Genomic DNA, 20,000 nt, shown 5'->3' on the forward strand with positions numbered 1-20,000 from the left:
CCTCTCCGCTTCGCATGTCCAACAGGTTTGCTCTCCTCAGAGAAGCACCCGCTGAGAAACCTGAAAGAGCTCTGGTTTTAGGAGACTCCATTCTGAGGCACGTGAAATTAGCTAGACCTTTAGGGGTACCAGCAGCACAGGTTATGTGTATACCGGGACCCAGGGCGCCGGACATAGCAGGTCAGCTTAGATTCTTAGGAAAGCACAGTTTTTTACACAGGAGCTAATAATATACGCCTTCGACAGTCAGAGGTTACTAAGAGTAATATTATAGAGGTGTGTAAATCAGCGAAGGCAATGTCCGATGCTGTAATATGCTCTGGCCCCATCCCAATGCGACGTGGCAATGTAGCCTACAGCAGGTTATGGTCGCTGAACTGCTGGATGTCCGAGTGGTGCTCCAAAAATAATGTGGGCTTCATTAATAATTGGAGCATTTTTGAGGGCAAGGCTGGCCTGTTAGGGCGGGACGGTATCCATCCCACCCGGGAAGGTGCTGCTCTCATTTCTTGTAGTATAGGTAATAGTCTCAGAACAGCACTACTTAACAAGTGACTGTCTAGAGCCAAGGCCAGGGACCGTCTGCTAGCTGCACAGAGTCGTAACTCAGGATCCACCATATTGAGACTGTGTCTGTCCCCCGAGCGAAACCAAAATATAGGAATTATCAGAAAGTCTGTTTTAGTAACCTGATTAACATTAAATTAAATAGGACTGAACGCACAGCCAGCACCTCTGATCTAAAAATTGGATTGTTGAATATTAGATCTCTCACGTCAAAAGCGCTTACTATAAACAAAATTATTACCGACCAGGAGTTTAATATAATGTGTTTGACAGAAACATGGATTAAATCGAATGAATATGTAGCATTAAATGAAGCGAGTCCTCCTGGGTATAGTTACATACACCAACCCCGTCTAAATGGCAGAGGAGGTGGAGTCGCAGCTATTTATAATAATAATCTAAGCGTCATACAAAAGACTAAACACAAATGTAAAACATTTGAAGTTCTTTATACCAACATAAAATATTCAGTGTCCGAAAGCAGGTCCAGTCAGTTAATTCCACTAATTATTATTTATAGACCCCCAGGGCCCTACTCTGATTTTCTGATAGAATTTGCAGATTTCATTACAAATTTAGCTACTTCTTTAGACAAAGCATTAATTGTTGGTGACTTTAATATTCATTTTGATAATCAGGAAGACTCCTTAAGAGCAGCAGTTGTGTCCATTCTAAAGTCAGTTGGAATTAATCAGTTTAATCACTCATTGTGGTGGACACACTCTCAATTTGTTGTTAACATTTGGATTAAAAATTAAAAACTTAGTCTTAATTCCACAGTCTGACGCTATTTCAGACCATTATCTAATCTCCTTTAAAATTTGCCTCAGTCATTGCATTTCTACCTCACCACGTTACCGTGTTAAACGTACTTTCACGTCAGCTACAGCAGCGCGTTTTATCAATAATCTTCCAGAAATTACGATATTAAATAGACCTCTGTCAGACCCCGCAGAGCTCGACTGGGCCACTAAACACCTAGAAACAACGTTACGTTACACTCTAGATGATGTAGCTCCCCTTAAGACTAAAATGATCAGGGAAAAAAAATTAGCACAGTGGTATAATGATCATACGTGCACCTTAAAACAGACCACTCGAAAATTAGAACGTAAATGGCATCAAACAAAATTAACAGTATTTCAAATAGCATGGAAGGAGAGCCTCTTAAATTATAGAAAATCTCTTAGTGCTGCTAGATCAGCATATTTCTCCACCCTCATAGAAAATAATAAGCATAATCCTAGATTTTTATTCTGCACGGTAGCAAAATTAACAGGGAATAAAAGCACTGCACTCACATGCACACTATCATTAGGTAGTAATGATTTCATGAACTTTTTTAATAATAAAATTGAAAACATCAGGCAAGAAATCCAGACGGTTAATATAAATTCTAATTATTTCACAAGTAACCCTGTAGACAGCAGCGTAATTATAACAGACAATCAACTACAAAGCTTCACTCCTATTCATGAGAATGACTTAATTTAATTAATTTCCTCATCAAAATCATCAACCTGCATTCTCGATCCTTGCCTACAAGTTTCTTTAAACAGATCGCTCCAGGGGTAATTGAACCTGTTCTAAAAATAATAAACTCTTCCATTAGCACTGGTTATGTACCTAAATCCTTCAAACTGGCAGTTATCCACCCCTAATTAAAAAACCTGACCTTGACCCATGTCAGTTGTCCAACTACAGACCAATATCAAATCTCCCCTTTATATCCAAAATTTTAGAAAAGGTTGTAGCACAGCAATTATGCTCACACCTACTTATGAATAACATTTTTGAAATGTATCAGTCAGGATTTCGGCCTCATCATAGCACAGAGATGGCACTAGTTAAGGGGGTAAATGACCTGTTATTGGCCTCTGATCAGGGTTTTGTCTCCTTACTTGTTTTGCTCGACCTCAGTGCAGCTTTTGACACCATTGATCACACTATACTACTTGCTAGACTTGAGAACGTTGTTGGAATAAAGGGAACAGCTCTCTCTTGGCTCAGGTCTTATTTGACTGATCGCTATCAGTTTGTTGATGTAAATGGTGAGTTCTCCACACTCTATGAGGTAAAGTTTGGTGTTCCTCAAGGATCTGTCTTAGGCCCACTGCTTTTCTCTTTATATATGCTGCCTCTTGGTGAAATCATTCATAAACAAGCTTCCATTGCTATGATGATGACACACAGCTGTATATTTCAGCAAAGCCAGATGAGAGAGATCAGCTTAACAATGTTGAGGAGTGTGTAAAGGACATTAGACAGTGGATGCTTAATAACTTTCTTCTGCTCAACTCAGATAAGACGGAAGCACTTTTGCTAGGACCACATGCAGCTAAAAGTAAACTTTCCGATTACGTAGCATCTCTGGATGGTGTTTCTGTTTCAGCATGTATGGCTGTCAAAGACCTTGGTGTGATTATTGACCCTTTTGTTACTTCTAGATTAGACTACTGTAACCCTTTACTGTCTGGGTGTGCGAGTAAGTGCATAAATAAGCTTCACTTAGTTCAGAATGCAGCAGCAAGAGTCCTCACTAGATCTAGTAAATATGACCACATCACCCCTGTTTTAATCAGTCTACACTGGCTCCCAATTAAATCTCGCATTGATTATAAAATACTATTACTGACGTATAAAGCACTTAACGGTCTCGCACCACCGTATCTGAGTGAACTTCTGTACCAGTATGATCCTCCACGCCTACTTAGATCAAAAGGTGCTGGCTATCTGTTGGTTCCTCAAATAATGAAGACTACAGCAGGGGGCAGATCTTTCTCTTATAAAGCCCCACAGTTATGGAACAGCCTTCCAACCAGTGTTCGGGACTCAGACACAGTCTCAGTGTTCAAGTCGAGGTTGAAAACGTATTTATTTAGTCAAGCCTTTAATCAGTAGATTTTTTTTACTTAGGTAAAGGCTCAGATCTGGAGGAATCATGGATATAGAGTGTTTGGTGAACTGGTATATTTGTATGCTGTCGTCCCCTCACATTCACACGTTCACTCGGGTTTGTTGACGGTGGTGTGGTGGGTCGTCTCTTATCCCAGAGATCCCTCATGTCTGTGCTACCTTCTGTTTCTCCCTTTTAGTTATGCTGCTATAGCGAGTCTTGCTGGAGTCCAAACTGCACAGTGACATTAACTTTCATACACCAATAGGGACACTTAATAATCCATATCCTTCTCTTCCCGTCACCCCCCCCTCTCTCTCTCTCTCTCTCTCTCTCTCTCTCTCTCTCTCGGTCGAGTTCAACATGCTCCTGAGGCTCCAGTGACCACTGTTCCTGCCCCTCTCCCCTCCGTGGATCTTCAGACTTCTGTGCAGCTTGGGACGGTCTCTCATCAACACCTTGGGTGGTTCCATGTAATTCCGGAGTAGAACGGGCGCTTTGAGGATGGATTGGACTGTAGTTAATGTCAACAGTCTGCTACACTGACTCAGGATTACAGTTCGCTTATGATTGTCATCACTGTACACCGCAACATTGTATATCTGCTGCAAATGGACATTTGGTGCAACCCAGATGAGGATGGGTTCTCTCTTGAGTCTGGTTCCTCTCAAGGTTTCTTCCTTATGCCATCTCGGGGAGTTTTTCCTTGCCATAGTTGCTCATCAGGGACAAACATACTTACAAAGAACATATTTACGTTTAATCACCACATTATCTGTGTAAAGCTGCTTTGAGACAATGTTCATTGTTAAAAGCGCAATACAAATAAAAATGAATTGAATTGAATTGAATATCATTTTGCACATGCATGTAGCCCTTTCATAAACAATGTATACAAAATTTCCTTCAGTGTATATAATCGCCTCTTAGTGTACAGTATTTATATTCATATTGTTTATTTCATATTGTTTTTCATCTTTCATTATATGTATCTTATATCATATAACATAGCCTTACCAAAGTCTACATTCGTAAATATTTTAGCACTTACAATAAAGTTCAATTTAATTTAATCTAATCAGTACTTATCAGTTATAACAAGTTATTTTCTACTATGACTTATGCAATAGAAGATATTGTCAGGGTTTTCTGGGCTTGCGGCACTCACTTCCAGTTTCGGGGTGCGAAATTTCCGGTTGGTGCCATCTTGCCATTTTTTCCTGCGCCACCTAGTATTTAAGCACACAAAGAACATATACTTAGGGCCAGATTATCTTAAAGGCTTCCTAAGTCCCTGAGAGTACTCTTGTTCTTGTTCTGTTCCCGGTCCTTGGTACCTGTTCCGGTTCCTGTTCCTGTTCCCTGTTCCCTGTTCCCTACTCCTGATCCTGATCCTGGTCGCTGCTATGCTCTGCCTCTGCACTGGTTTGGACTCTGGACTGTTTTTGGTTTGTGTTTTAGATCTGTTTACCCGATGTTTGGATTTTTAGACTGTTTGTTGGATTCAGATTTTTGGTTTTCCCTGCATTGCTCTGTCTGCTGTTTTTTTGGATCGGTGTTTTCCACCCTGCCTCTTTCTTATTGAATTTTTACTCTGTATTTTATATTACTCTGCTTGCATCCTGCATTTGGATCCTTCTTTCTGACAGATATATTCTTATCTCTTTCAGCAAAAAAATAAAAAGACAAAAATCTTGAGATCTTACAACTGAGATGGGACGGTTAAGAGTCCTTACTCAAGGGACAAGTACTGTAGTGGCAGCTGTGTGGTGGGCATTAAACTCGTGACCTTACGATCCAAATCCAATGCTTTAACCAGTGTGCTATCATCTGAGCTAGCACCATCATAGTTTTATTACTGAGGTTATCAACTGTTCAGTGATTGACACTTGAATGCAAAACTGTCCAAGGCAACTGCAGCCCTGTACTGCATTGTAGTGAGTTAAAATCTATATTTTTGCTTCTCCTCCACAGTAACCGTGTGGATCTTCAGGCTGTTCATGTGGAGAACACCCTCAGCAGCAGTGAGTGGTTTCAGTTGGAGATAACTCCATCTAGAATTATGGTACAAAGAGGGATTGACTAGGTCTGGAAGAAGGAATGGACAGGGCCACCTTCTAAACAAATCAGTTCACAAGTTAAGGTCCACGGATAAAGGGTAGGAGGAAAGCGGAGTAAATGCAAGGTGATTTATCATTTAAAAAAGTATGCCAGTCTACAGATGGGGTGTAAAGTATAAAGACAAGGTTAGCCCATAGCCAAATCTGTCATGTTCACTTTGCTAGATGAAGAAGTACAACTGTAAGGGTGTTTTGAGAGAGAAAAAAAAGAGCTTCCTGCTTGAGCCAAAGAAATGAAGGAAAATTCAAGGCTTTTTCTCACTTTTGCTTTTTATAAGCTCTATTTGCTCGAGCCATTCTGTGAGGTCCTTCTCACTCTAAAGCTAGATTATTATTTCTTCAAATCCCACTACTTTTATATACATGCCAATCTCTATCTATCCCAACACACACACACACACACACACACACACACACACACACACACACACACACACACACACACACACACACACACACCTCGTAGCTGTAATCATCTCAGTTCCTTAATCCCCATCCATTTCTTAGGCAGGAGGCATATTTAGCACACCTTCGAATCTGTCGGAATCCCTGTTGTTTCCTTGTTCAACTCCAGGGTCATTATCATGGTGGAAAATCCTCCCAGACGTTGCTACAGACAACGTATCCTCTTTCTACAGCAAACCGTTAATCTAGACATATGAACGGCTCCATCGATCAACATGAACTTGGTGTTGTAAAGTTTAAGTGAAGTATATGCTCTGTCCATTGAAGCAACAGTCCTTTATTACTGATAGCTGTTTATGGTTTTGTTTTTCCTGTTTAGTGTATGTTGCCTGTCCCTGTTTATTCATCACCTGACCTTACACCTGTCTCTCGACCTTAATTATGTCTAATGTTCAGGATTATGTCTAGTGCTCTCCATAGTCCTTCCATTAATGCTGTTTCTTTTTACTTCTTCTTGCTGTGAACTAAGCTAATAATTGTAGGAGATCTAAAGTAATTGAAAGCCTTTGGTTGGTTTTAATCAGCGAGTCATACATTTCAAAGGCCGTCTAATTGGCAAAATTATTTCAGTGCAGTAGAAGGTTCACTTCCTAAAAAAATGCAATTTTGTACCACAAAAAAAAACAAAAAAAAAAAAAACAAGAAGCATCAATATTCATGATGTTCCCTTCCAAGAAGGAGGTGGTAGTTCAGTGGTCAACACATTGGACGTTAGACTTGGTGGGAAGTGAAGAAGGTCACAGGTTAAAATCAAAAGCTGTTGCTGGGCACCTGGGTAAAGCCCTTGACCTTTAACTGCTCAGTTGTACAGTAAATCACTCAGGATGAGGGCATTTGCCAAATGCCATAATAAAATGACATGTTTTCTAAAGCCTTTTTAACTGTAATGAATGGGTTCTCTCATGTTTTCTTTCCCCTTATGAAGTCTCATGGAGTTTTTCCTAGCCAGATCTACCACTTGCTCACTTATTAGGGATAAACCTATAGACAATATCATAACTTTATATTTTATATCTATGTATCTTTATGAAGCTGCTTTGGGTAAATGTCCATTGTTAAAAGTGCTATACAAATAAAACTTTTTTGATATAAATGATATTGATTTGAACTGAATTGAATTATAAAATTAAACACTTCCTGTCACAAAAAAGTAATGACTTTGTTAACAGGAACTCCACTTTATCCCACCAGCTTTTTGTTGGTTAGTTTCCTATTACAGCTATTACAGCGTGGAAATAAAAACAACCTCCTATTTCAACTATTTTATCCCAACCGTTTTTACCATGTGTCCTTGTTAGCCTTTTGGACATGCGATATGCACCCTCCCTTGTCATTTTCCTATCTATGACCTTGTGATGTGGGAATCGAACACTCTCGCGGCTCGGGTCCTCCCATCTCAGCCTCCCCAGGGTTAAAGTAATAGAGACAAATTCACCAGAAAAAGTCTGCTAATCTGAAAATATTGGCAGGAGCGAAGGGACTGAGTGGCTTAGGAAGAGCTGCTGAAGCTCATCTCCTCACCTGCAGCTTTGCGACAGGGTGTAAACGTTCATGTGGAGTTTCATTAAAATGACCACATGGCCCTAAAAGCTGTGTTTTGCACCAGATCTGAGTGCGCAGAGCCGACACACACATATACTGTAGACCTCATTGAGGACACTTTTTTCAGGTTAGTATTTATGTCACTTATTAACAGTAAATGCATATATAATGTATATTACTACAGTCAAAAGTTTGGACACGCCTCCTCCTTCTGTGTTTTTTTTTCTTTATTTTATAGTTGTAGCAAAGAAAACATTACTTCACAAAAAATAACAAGCAGAAAAGACTTTCTTGGCTCCAGAAACACAAAGGAATGGACATTAGATTAGTGGAAAACTGTATTTTAATCTGATGAGTCTAAATTTAAGATTTTTTGTTCTAACCACTGTTTCTTTGTTAGACGTACAGAGGGTGAAGTGACTGTTCCTGAATGTGTGGTTTCCACTGTGAAGCATGAAGGAGGTGGTGTGATGGGGTGGAGGTGCTTTGCTGGTGACACTGTTTACATTTAACCAGCAAGTCTACCACAGTATTTTGTAGTAAAATGCCTTCCTATCTGGTTTGCTCCATTTTTTTTCCAACAGAACAATGACCCCACACTTAGGTTATTGAAAAGCTATTTGTTTAAGAAGGAGAGTGATAGAGTGCTGCATCATGACATGGCCTCCACAATCATCTGAACTTGAGATGGATTGAAAGTGAAGGAAAAGCAGCAAACAAATACTCAACAGCTCTGGGAACTCAAGATTTTTCAAAAACTGTTTCAGGTGACTACTTTGTGAATCTAATAACCGAAAGCCAAGAGTGTGCAAAGCTGTCATTAATGCTAAATGTAGCAACTTTAGACATACAAAATTGTATGTTTATTTTTACTAGATAATTCATTACATGTTTTTTAATAGTCTGGATGTGTTCAGTATTATTGTTCATTAAAAATTATTAAAAAACACTAAATAAGAAGGTGTGCTCAAAACCTTGCAGGTACAATATGCAATGTGTTTAAACACATTGGAGAGATAGTACACTTTTTTAAAATGATATTCAATTATATTTATATAAAATTGTAAAAGACAGAAGTATATGGACACTTGACCATAACATTGAAATGTGTACATTTGACATTTACAGTATAACGAGTTTTACTCTTCTGGTAAGGTTTTCCACTAGATCTTGGGTGTGAGGGGTCATTTTTTTTAAGTCCTACTCTGAAAAAAATAATAATGCTACCACATTCAAAGACATCTTATACCTTTGTGTGCCTCCATTTGTAGCAACATATTGCTAAAAAAGTGTTACCAAAAGACAATCGGGAGGAACATTTTGCAACTAACAAGGTTAATTAACAACAGGTCAGTAGCATAATTGCATATAAAAAGTGTCGTAGAGAGTCAGAGTCTTTCAGAAGTAAAGATGGGTGAAGGTTTAAAAATCTGCGAAAAATTGCTTCTATAAAATTGTGGGACAATTTTAGATCAATTTTCTTTAACATGAAATTGCAAAGGCTTTGAATATCTCCTGATTTACAGTACACAATATCATGAAAATATTCAGATAGCCTGTAAATTCTTTGTGTAACAGAGACAAGGGTGAGAATCAATATTGGCTTTCCACTGCATTAAAAAATCCATATTGGATGTCAATAAAAAACAGAAATAATTATGTAAAGAAAACACTGAATGGGCTCAGAAACACCTCCAGAAATCATTGTCTGAAACTCAAATCAGCAAAGGCAGGTTAAAACTACTTGCAGAGAAGAAGCCATATGTGAACTTGATCCAGAAACCTGGGCAACAGCTCATTAAAATGAACTGTGACATAGTGGAAAACTGTTTTGTAGCCAGACAAATAAATTTCTTTGGAAACTGTGGATGCCACATCCTCCGTACTAAAGAGGAGAGGGACCATTCGGCTTGTTATCAGCCTGCAGTTATGGTTAGTGTTAAATATCTGTTAAATTGGAATGGGATGCACCATTAATTACAACAACGTTCATTACCTGAATAATGTCTTATTTCAGCAATGGTCTTGTTTTTTTGTTTATATATTAACTGGAAGAAGTCGGTCAGTGTTTAAATATTTAGAAAGTGTGTAGACCTTATAAAGTGGTTAATAAATAGATGGTGAATTGGACTTATTAAATTGGCAACATATTATAGGCATCATCTGATTTGTGTGCAACATCCAAACCACTCCTTTGTCTTTAATATTCATCGTATTCATTGTTTGGCATTCAGCTGTGTCATATACACATTTAGCAGGACTTTGCTCCATCAGCCTCGCCTCCTTGCCGAAGCCGCTCATTCGTCCAGATCCTCGGACCCTGAGGCCACAGACAGCAGCGTGTGCAGATCAATCTTCCCGTGACACTTCATTTAGACTGCGCTAATGTGGACTTAGGCCTCATTACACCTATTGGCAGGTCCTGACAGTACCGAGACATGCCAGCACTTATCCATCCTCTTGGGAAGCAGCTCATATTTGAATGGACCAGATAAGGCTTATCCAAACTTGCTCACAAAGCTGAATAAGTCATTTGCCTTCTTTTTCTCCCCCCCTTCCATCCTATTTTTATTTAACACAGTCATCGTTATTTTCACTTTAATAAAAGCCGTGCGTAGGGACTTTCTTTTCTTTCTTTTTTTTTGATAGGGATGAGAGGAGTGTAGAGTGCTGTTATCAGCTAATGAGAAATCCTCTACATTCTTACGCCATCTAAACTGCACTGTAGGCATCTGAGCTCATATTGATAACACAATAGCGGCTCAGTTCCGTCTTCAGCCTCCCCTAATAAATCACTGAGTTCAACTGAAGAGCTGAGGAGCGCCTATGCACACGTATGCACTGTTTCACTACAATATCTACAATAATATTTACAGTATTTGGCAAACACCAAGTTTGACGGTCTGCAGAGAGATGTGCTAACACCGGCATATAACAGCTAGCATTGTAACGAGGGACAATAAGGCAGTACAATTTGAGAAAACATGCACTTAGTCAGCTAACACCATTGAATATGCTAATAAGCTAATAGAACCATCTAACAAACTAGCTATACATTTTCACCATAAAATCTAAGGGAAAATAGTCTATTACAATCACTTAACACAAAAGGAAAGGTGTGTGTGTGTGTGTGTGTGTGTGTGTGTGTGTGTGTGTGTGTGTGTGTGTGTGTGTGTGTAGTTCTTCACCTCTTGGATCTTCTAGTCTGAGTCGCTCGTTCTATTGTCATGCTATGGTAACAGAATTGAGCAGTTCAACTCATGAGTCCTCTGGTCCAAGTCATTCATTCTTTTGTCAGGTGACTACCACAGATTAGGTTTTTTGTTCTGAATCTTGGCATTATTGGTACAATAATTATGATTACTCACATTCACGTCATATTCCAGAGCAGTTCTATTACATTATTACGCTTTTATATAAGCATAAAGTGATAAAACAATGAGAAAGTGTGTGATGAATCACACACACACACGCACACACACACACACACACACACACACACACACACACACACATACTCTCTCTCTATGTATGGGTCGACCCATCGCACTCTGATACTGACCAGGCAACTCTGAGGCACATTGATACCTGCTTTAATGAGCTTTTCACTCGGGAGGAAACTTAATCCCAAACCAAAGCCTCTTCCCAGCTCTGAATCTGTATATGTGTGTGTGGGGGTGTGTGTGGGGGTGTTGGGTGGAGTTTAGTATATCTCCAGCCACACATGGCATCATCAGCCCAGGAGATCATTAGTCGGGGTGGGTATTAGCCACCCGCTAGTTTTAAAATCTCTACAGCGCCCCCTACTAAACACAGCATCTGTGTTGTGACACACTGTGTTTTACACACTGATCATTTTACCCTACTTATTTTACTTTGAATCAACTTAAACGAATATATATTGTGTGGCTGTTATAATAAACTCCATTCTTTTGGGAAGATGTTCCACTAGAGTTTGTGGAGATTTGTAGAGATTCATTCAGCCACAAGGGTGTTAGTAAAGTCAGGTTGTAAGTGAGGTGAGGAAGCCTGGGGTGCAGTCAGCGTTCATCCCGAAGGTGTTCAATAGGGTTGAGGTCAGAGCTCTATAGCAGGAAAGCTTCCATTTCCAACCATGTAAAGCATATCTTCATAGATCTGGCTTTGTGCACAGGGGTATTGTCATGCTGAAACAGGTTTGGATCTCCTAGTTCAAAATGAAGGGAGAAATGTATGATACCAAATGCATCCATAGTCATTTATACTGTATGCCTCAGATGCCTTATATAAAAATTATTAATAATATTATTATTAACTGCATTCTATTATTTATTATTAATATTAATATTTCTCACTTAAATGTTTTATGTTGTACTTAGTTATTGTACTTAGTTATGAGGTTATTAGTCATTATATAGTATATTTTATGGTTATTATATTATGATTATTATTATTATTATTATTATTATTAATTAATAATTCATTATTATTCATTATTTATTATAAATAAACATTATTTTGTATTACAACGTTCACAGAAAATTGTCAAAATATCTATATATATTTATATTATATATGTATTTTCTTTTTTTATCTAATGAATGGACTATTACATTTCAAGGTTTACATATTAATAATGTTTTATTATAATTATAGATATTTTTATTATGAATTAAATTTGCATGTATAAATATTGTTGATTTATTATTTAATATTCCTTAACATTTTTTATGTTGTATTTTGTATAATAATTATAATAAGAAGAACTATTTTATAATAGTTATTATTATTTTTATTATTATAATTATTATTGTTGTTGTTGTTGTTGTTGTTGGTATTATTATTAATTATTACGTATAAAAATGCTCACTGAAAATGTTTTAATACAAATAAAATAAATATTTATTATTTTTTTTATTAATGGTGCAATTATTACCAGGCTTATTATATCCCAATAATATATAATATTAATATTATTATTGTTATTATTATTATTATTATTTATTATTCAGTTATTGTTCTTTATTTCTTACTCTATTATCTGTATCTGGAGATTAAACACAGACTGAATCAGTCCACCAACTCAATGAAATTTTTGTTACTATGACGTCTCAAATCAGCTTTCAGAAATGTCAAAATTATAGAACCAAATTTACTTATGTTTAAATTTGTGGTCTCACTTGTGTGACACCAAGAGTGAATTATAAATCATAAAAAAATGTACAAACACCAGGAGAGTGAGAAATATTAAGTGTGTGATTATGAGTGATGTTCTTTCTACAGTCTTATAAAGTCAGTTGGATTTGTGCAACCTCCTGAACATCTCATAAATGAGCTCAATCGGAGTTAAACAGAGCAGCAGTGTGTCTCCCAGTGGCCCAGGACTCTAAATACTGCATGAAATTAAACGATTAATTAGTCTTTATTGAAGGTTTATTAAGTGTGAGCTGTGCTAATGGAATAAAATACTATTGTAAGAGCACCATTATGGATTCGGGGCAATTAGGATTCGAGTTTTTGAGGTGTGTGTGTGTGTCTCAGTCTTCAGAGGGTGTCTCCTACACACTCCTTTAAAGAAGACTTAGATACACTTGTCAACTAATTGAATGTGAAATATACACATTGTTGAGAGAGAAGGGCCCCGGGCCCCGGGTTCAGGGGGGAATAATTGGCTTTCTTACTGCCGCTGGCTTTCATGTCATTTAGATGAGGGGTAAATAAGGATGGGCACTAAGAGGATTATTGTGCCATTTAGCTGTGGCCGTATATAGAAGAAGCTGAGGTGGGGGGGTGTCCTCACTGTCAGCCCTTATTTCCCTCAAAAGCGATCGGGACGATGGACAATCCCGGATAAATCCCGAATCCCAATCTCAGCGAGGTGACAAAGAGCCCGAATGCAGCCGGTTGATCAGATCCTAAGAGACAGAGGGCAGATGGATTCAAATAGTCTGAAAAAAAGTCTTTATATTTTTAGTTTACTGTTCCTGTTATACCTCAGTACATTTTGCACTTTCCCTTTGCACATCTAAATATATATTTGCACTATTTTTTAAATACTAATTTATGATTATCTAATATATTTTCTTATATCTTCTCCTATTTTCAGTGATTTTCTCTTATTTTATATTTATAGTTCCTTATATCTAATGCACAAATCTCTGAGCAGCCAGTCAGGTTTACATTTCACTGCAAGTTGTTTTATGCATATAATCGTGTTTGTGACAAATAAAAATCTTGAGTTTTGGCCCAATACTTAATGAAAAATAGAAAGGTAGTGTAATGTATTTCTTATTCACTTTTATTAATTATAATTATTATTATAAACAAACATTAAAAAACTATTTATTATTATTAATAATATTGATTATTATTATTATCATTTTTATTATTATTATCACCAAAAAAAAGAAAAACAAAATTCAATTGTGATTTCTTACTCTAGAAGGTCTGAACTTTTTTCCCTCTTTTGGATTTCCTATTTTTACAACATAAATCCGTCATGTCAAGTCAAGTCAAGTTTATTTGTATAGCGCTTGTCATGTCACACTCACAGGGTCTCTCCCGATTAGAGTAAAACTAAAGCGTTTCCAGGTTCACACATACAGAAGTACTGTTATGTTGGCAGTTCTGGTGGTGCTTTCTTCTTTTTTACAGCACAGTGAAACTCTTTTTTTTTTTATATCTCAGAGATGTTAGAAAGCTGGGGTCATAGCACAGGGTCAGCCATGATACAGTACCTCTGAAGCTCTAAGGTTTTAAGAGCCTTGCTCAAGTGCCCCAGAAGGTGAAACTTGGCCGACCTTCAAATCGGTACCCTAGACAGTAAAGTTTCTAGGCACTGGCAGACTAGGAGGTCACCTAGGGCACAATCAGCTGAGGGGTGCCAGTGAACACCTCCTGCCACGGCCATTCTACAGGAGTTTAATATACAGTATATGGTTACATACTTGAAATCACGCAATTTGGCAATGATTATTAAATGTGTTTAACCTTTTGGAAACTTGCAAACTTGCAAATGTTGTATGGTGTTGGTGGTGGACCACTGGGGTGGTGGAGCATTCTCTATTGTGGGGCCTTACAGCTCCACTCTAATATACACCTCAGCACCAACCAGGTGAAGCAGCAGTCAGAGTTTTTTTTTCTGTAGGAGCAACAATAAATTCACATCATAACACTAGACAGAAGATGGCAAACCTCTGAAGATGTCTCATCTCTCCCCTCCATCCTTTCTATCTCTATCTGTCTTCTCGTCTCCACTCATCTCTCCTCTCCTCTCCTGCTCCTGCTTGGAAATCTATCCCGGATTCAGCAGCTTTGAAGCGAACGCACTCAATCAATTATGAATGAAATAATCTGCTTATGATATTAAGCGATTTTTTTCCTCTCTCTCTCTGGAGGAAATGCGGGCAGATTAAAAAAGCCAGAATCGGTTTCAGCACTATCTAAAGTGACAGCGGGAGAATCACAGGAAGGGACGGGGAGAACGTTAAAATGATTATGTAGATCTGTGTCATCGGCAAATGGCGCCGCAAATCCCGGCTGGATCTGGCGGAGCGAGAGGAACAGATTATTCCTGCTCTTATTTATACACATGGAGGTTCTGAGTTTTCACACTAAATTATTTTACACAGTATTAGAAACTAGTGCGAGTTAATGCAGACACGAAAGTTGGTGGACACCTGAGCATAAGATCGGTATGTTCTTTTGAAAATCTCATTCCAAATTTAGTTCCCATTTGCTGATGTCCATTGTTCTTGGAAGATGTTCCACTAGATTTTGGAGTGTGCTTGTGGACACTCCAATTAGGTGCGGTGAGGAGGCCTGTCAGTGTTCACATTCATTCCGAAGGTCTTCAGTAGGGTTGGAGCTCTATAGCAGGAGATCTTCGACTCCAACCCATGTAATTTATATCTTTTATTAAAATTGTTTCCTTCATTTGAACTAGTAGACCCAAACCTGTTCTAGCATGGCAATATCCCTGTGCACAAAGCCAGCTCCATAAAAATATGCTTGATATGTGTTGGAGAGGAAAATCTCCTGCTATAGACCTCAAACATATTCAACAACTTTTGAGAACATTTACATTTATGGTATTTGGCAGATGCCCTTATCCAGAGCAACTTACGGTTATCTAACTTATACAACTTGAGCAGTGGGGGATTAATGGCCCTGCCCAAGGGCCCAGCAGTGGCTGCTTGGTTGTGCTGGGAAATCATGACCTTCCTATCAAAAGTCCAATACTAACATCCAGGTTTGTGGACAGAAATAAAAATGTGGTTAATGACAGTGGTGGACAAAGTACACAAAGCATGTACTTGAGTAAAACTAGAGTAACAGTAGGTAAAATATGACTCCAGTAAAAGTGACTCTTTAAACTTTCACTTGAGTAAAAGTATAACAGTCTTTGCCTTTAAATTTACTTAAGTATCCAAAGTACTACAATATATGATAGATAGATAGATAGATAGATAGATAGATAGATAGATAGATAGATAGATAGATAGATAGATAGATAGATAGATAGATAGATAGATAGATAGATAGATAGATAGATAGATAGATACAACTTTATTGTCATTGCATAGTACAGGTACACAGCAACGAAATGCAGTTTGGCATCTACCAGAAGTGCAAAATGTAGCAGTCGTGCAAAAGTGCAGATAAATATCTAGCATATTTACAGTGCAGATAACTATCTAGCATATTTACAGCAAGTGGTATATATGAAAGTATATACAGTGAATAAATATAAAGGCTATTTCAGTGCAGAGATGTGTGGACATTCAGAAGTACAGTAAATAAATATAGAGGCGTACAGTAATTAGGAAAATGTGCAGAAATGAAAGGTTACAGATCACAAGATTATGGCATTAAGAAGTAGCAAGCTGAATAAACAGTCTACTATATATATAAAAAAAAATATATATATATAAATATATACACATACATTATATATACAAATGAATGTGAAATGTTGGGCAGAATGTACAGTAATGATAAAGATACATACAGATATAAAAAAGTGCAGATGTACTGAGGAGTGAAAAAGATATAATATGTAGTATGTACATGTATTGTACAGAGGTTATATACAGTCTTTTTGTTTGTGTTTGTTTTGTAGTGATTTAGCGGTGTAGTGTTGAGTTTAGTAATGTGATGGTGGATGGAAAAAAGCTGTCCCTGAACCTGCTGGTTCTGGTGCGCAAGTTTCTGTATCTCCTTCGTGATGGAAGGAGGTTAAACAGTTTATGACTGGGATGTGAAGAGTCCTTGATGATGTTGTGAGCTCTGCGCAGACATCTGCTGTGGTGAAGGTGTTCAATGGCAGTTAGTTGGGTGCCAGTGATGCCTTGGGCGGTTTTGACCACCCTTTGCAGTGCTTTACGTTCACACACAGTGGAGCCCCCGTACCATACAGTGATGGAGTTGGTCAGGATGCTCTCAATGATGCAGCGGTAGAAACTCATTAAAATCCCCGGGGACAGATGAGATTTCTTGAGACTTCTCAAGAAGTACAGGCGTTGTTGTGCTTTTTTTACCAGAGCTGAAGTGTTCTGCTGCCAGGACAGATCCCAGGAACTTAAAGCTGGAGACTCACTCTACCTCGGTTCCATTGATGTTGACTGGTAGATGTCTCCCGCTGTTGGATTTCCGGAAGTCCACATTGAGCTCTTTGGTCTTTGTGGCGTTGAGAGTCAGGTTGTTGGTGGCACACCATGCTGCCAGATTACGGATCTCTTCCCTGTAGGCCGATTCGTCGTTGTTTTCGATCTGGCCGACCACGGTGGTGTCATCTGCATACTTGATGAAGATGTTGGAGTTATACAGAGGAGCACAATTGTCGGTGAACAGGGAGTAGAGCAGTGGGCTCAGAACACAGCCCTGCGGTATGCCAGTGTTCAGAATGAGGGTTGAGGATACCTGGTTTCCCAACCTGACAGATTGAGGTCTGTTGGTGAGAAAGTCCAGAATCCATCTGCAAGTGGAGGTGCTATATGGCTATAATGTTCCTATTATCTATATGTGTGTGAATAAAAGGGAGGGCAGTGGAGTGATGAGGATGCAGGGAGAAGAGGTGGAGAAGGTGGAGGAGTTCAGGTACCTGGTATCAACAGTGTAAAGTAATTGAGAGTGTGTTAGAGAAGTGAAGAAAAGAGTGCAGGCAGGGTGGAGTGGGTGGAGAAGAGTGATAGCAGGAGTGATTTGTGATAAAAGAGTATCTGTGAGAGTGAAGGGGAAAGTTTATAGGACTGTGGTGAGACCTGCGATGTTGTATGGATTAGAGACAGTGGCATTGAGTAAAAGACAGGAGGTGGAGCTGGAGGTAGCAGAGCTGAAGATGTTGAAATTTTCATTGGGAGAGACGACGATGGACAGGATTAGAAATTCGTTTATTAGAGGGACAGCGCATGTAGGACATTTTAGAGACAAAGTGAGGGAGGTGTAATTGCGACACGTGCAGGTGTCAGTAAAGTCGTGGTTCACAATGCAAGGCCAGATTATTCTGTCAGAGATTACAGGTGACTGGGTGTGTGGAGACTGGATGGGAGGATTCAAATTCAGGATGCCACAGGGGTAATATAGGCTTTAATAAAAAGCAAACTGAGCAATGGGGCAAGGCAAAAACAAAGTTCAATAAAAACAGCAAAAAAACAAGAAAGGGCGGAGCAGACAAAAAAAAAAGAAAAAAAAAAAGGGTCAGAGTCCAAACCAGAAGCATAACAGAACAGGGATCAGGGTCAGGATCCAGAGCAGGCAGGGTGGCAAGAATGATGTCAGGTGCTAGGGAGCCGGTAAAATAATCTGGCCTCGAGCTATAATCAAGTTGTCCTTATATACCGGGTAGCGTGGGAAAAGTTACAAGATGGCCACTGACCCGGAAGTGCGCGCCGCGACACTGGAAGTGCACGCCGTGTGCCCGAAACATCCTGAGAAGAGGATTGACATGGGGTGTATCGGTAGGAGAATGCTGAGAATGGAGCCACTAATGGCAAGATGGAAAGGTGGAAATATTTCATTAACAAATGAAATAATGAGATGAGTAATAGAGCTGCATACACTCCTTTATCTTTTGCATGTTTCCCCCTACTTCTTTCCTCTTTTTTCTGAATTGGTCTCCTGAGGTTTTAGACTTTTTTTGTCATCTATAATTTTAATTTGGATTCAGCTCTCCTTACTGACGTGACTTTCCTGCCTCTCCTTTCAGAGTGTATGAGTGAGGAAACTTCGCCGGACGGTGGGTGCACACTCCGAGTCCCAACCAGGTTCATTGACATGATTAAATAATTGATACCCTCGGTGGCTGCCCATGTTGCCTATGCCTAAATTCACCACTGTCAAGCACCAATCAAGACAAGTTTAAAAAAGAGTGCATGCTCTACCTTGCTTGACCAGTTAAGTTTTTATCCATTTATAAATAAAAGGTAACGACAGATTTTGCAAAATATAATTAAGTAAATAGTAATTTATTTGACTTTGAATTGTAGTGGAGTTAAAGTAAAAGTATCCCCAAACGGAAGTACTTAAGTAAAGTAAAGATACATGAAAAAAAAGTACAGTAACGAATTACATTTACTTCATTACTGTCCACCTCTGGTTAATGACCATAAAACCCAGAGTCGTTTCGGTGGTACAGGAAGTTCTCTGTGACCTAATTAAACACCACAACTGCTATTTACAAACATGGAAAGCTGAAAAGCATCTCAAAACACATAACATGGCAAATCTTGAGGTGGACAAGCAATAACAGCAGAACACCATGTCAGCCAGTACTAGGAATCTCTAGACAGGTCTTCAAATCTTTAAGTCTCTGGTCAGGTCTTCAAGTCTTGGCTTTCCTAGTTTCATGAAACTGTGAGTGCATGAACTGGCTAAAACTCTTATGTAAGGGACGGTCAAGGGAGGGTAAAAGATATCCTTTGTGCTGACCCAGCATTGTTTTTCTGGTCCATATCCCTCCTTATCTACCAGGTATTAGAGTCAGCTCTCCCTTCTATGAGAATTTTAGATGGAGTGCACAATGTATGTGGGGGCTCCATCTATATCGAGGAGGGTGGTGGGTTTTGTCCTAATTCATCATTGTCAGGAGGTGTGTGAGTGGGTTTCAGCAGGGAAACATGAAGGGATGGAGAAATTCGGTATTGAGGCGGCAGCTGCAGATGGTATGTGACCGGGTTAATTTGGCGTATGATTTTGAAGGGTCAGATGAATCATGGGCATTGTTTCCTGCATGGCACCTTAAGTTTGATATTTTGGCTGGACAACCATAGGATTTGGCCTGGTTGATAAGGATGGTGACGGCGCCATCGACGGTTTGCCCTGAGTTCTTGGTTCTTGGCACGGCCCTCTGAAGATGCACATGAGCTTGCTCCCAAACCTCTCTACTTTGTTGGAACCAGTCATTTACTGCTGGGATATTTGAGGGCTCCCTC

At 38.9% G+C, this 20,000-nt stretch overlaps 1 long non-coding RNA gene across 1 annotated transcript in view; it reads left to right on the top strand.

Annotated features, from left to right (window-relative positions):
• The first annotated feature begins 4,543 nt into the window (after positions 1-4,543).
• LOC310739256 overlaps positions 4,544-20,000 on the top strand; it is a 19,798-nt gene continuing 4,341 nt past the window's right edge. Inside the window, exons 1-2 of the long non-coding RNA XR_014537317.1 lie at positions 4,544-4,911; positions 5,438-5,648. This is a non-coding gene — a long non-coding RNA (uncharacterized lncRNA). The remainder of the gene's footprint in view (positions 4,912-5,437; positions 5,649-20,000) is intronic.

Source organism: Silurus aristotelis, assembly GCF_946808225.1.
Source record: "Silurus aristotelis genome assembly, chromosome: 2".
NCBI classification, from domain to species: Eukaryota; Metazoa; Chordata; class Actinopteri; order Siluriformes; family Siluridae; genus Silurus; species Silurus aristotelis.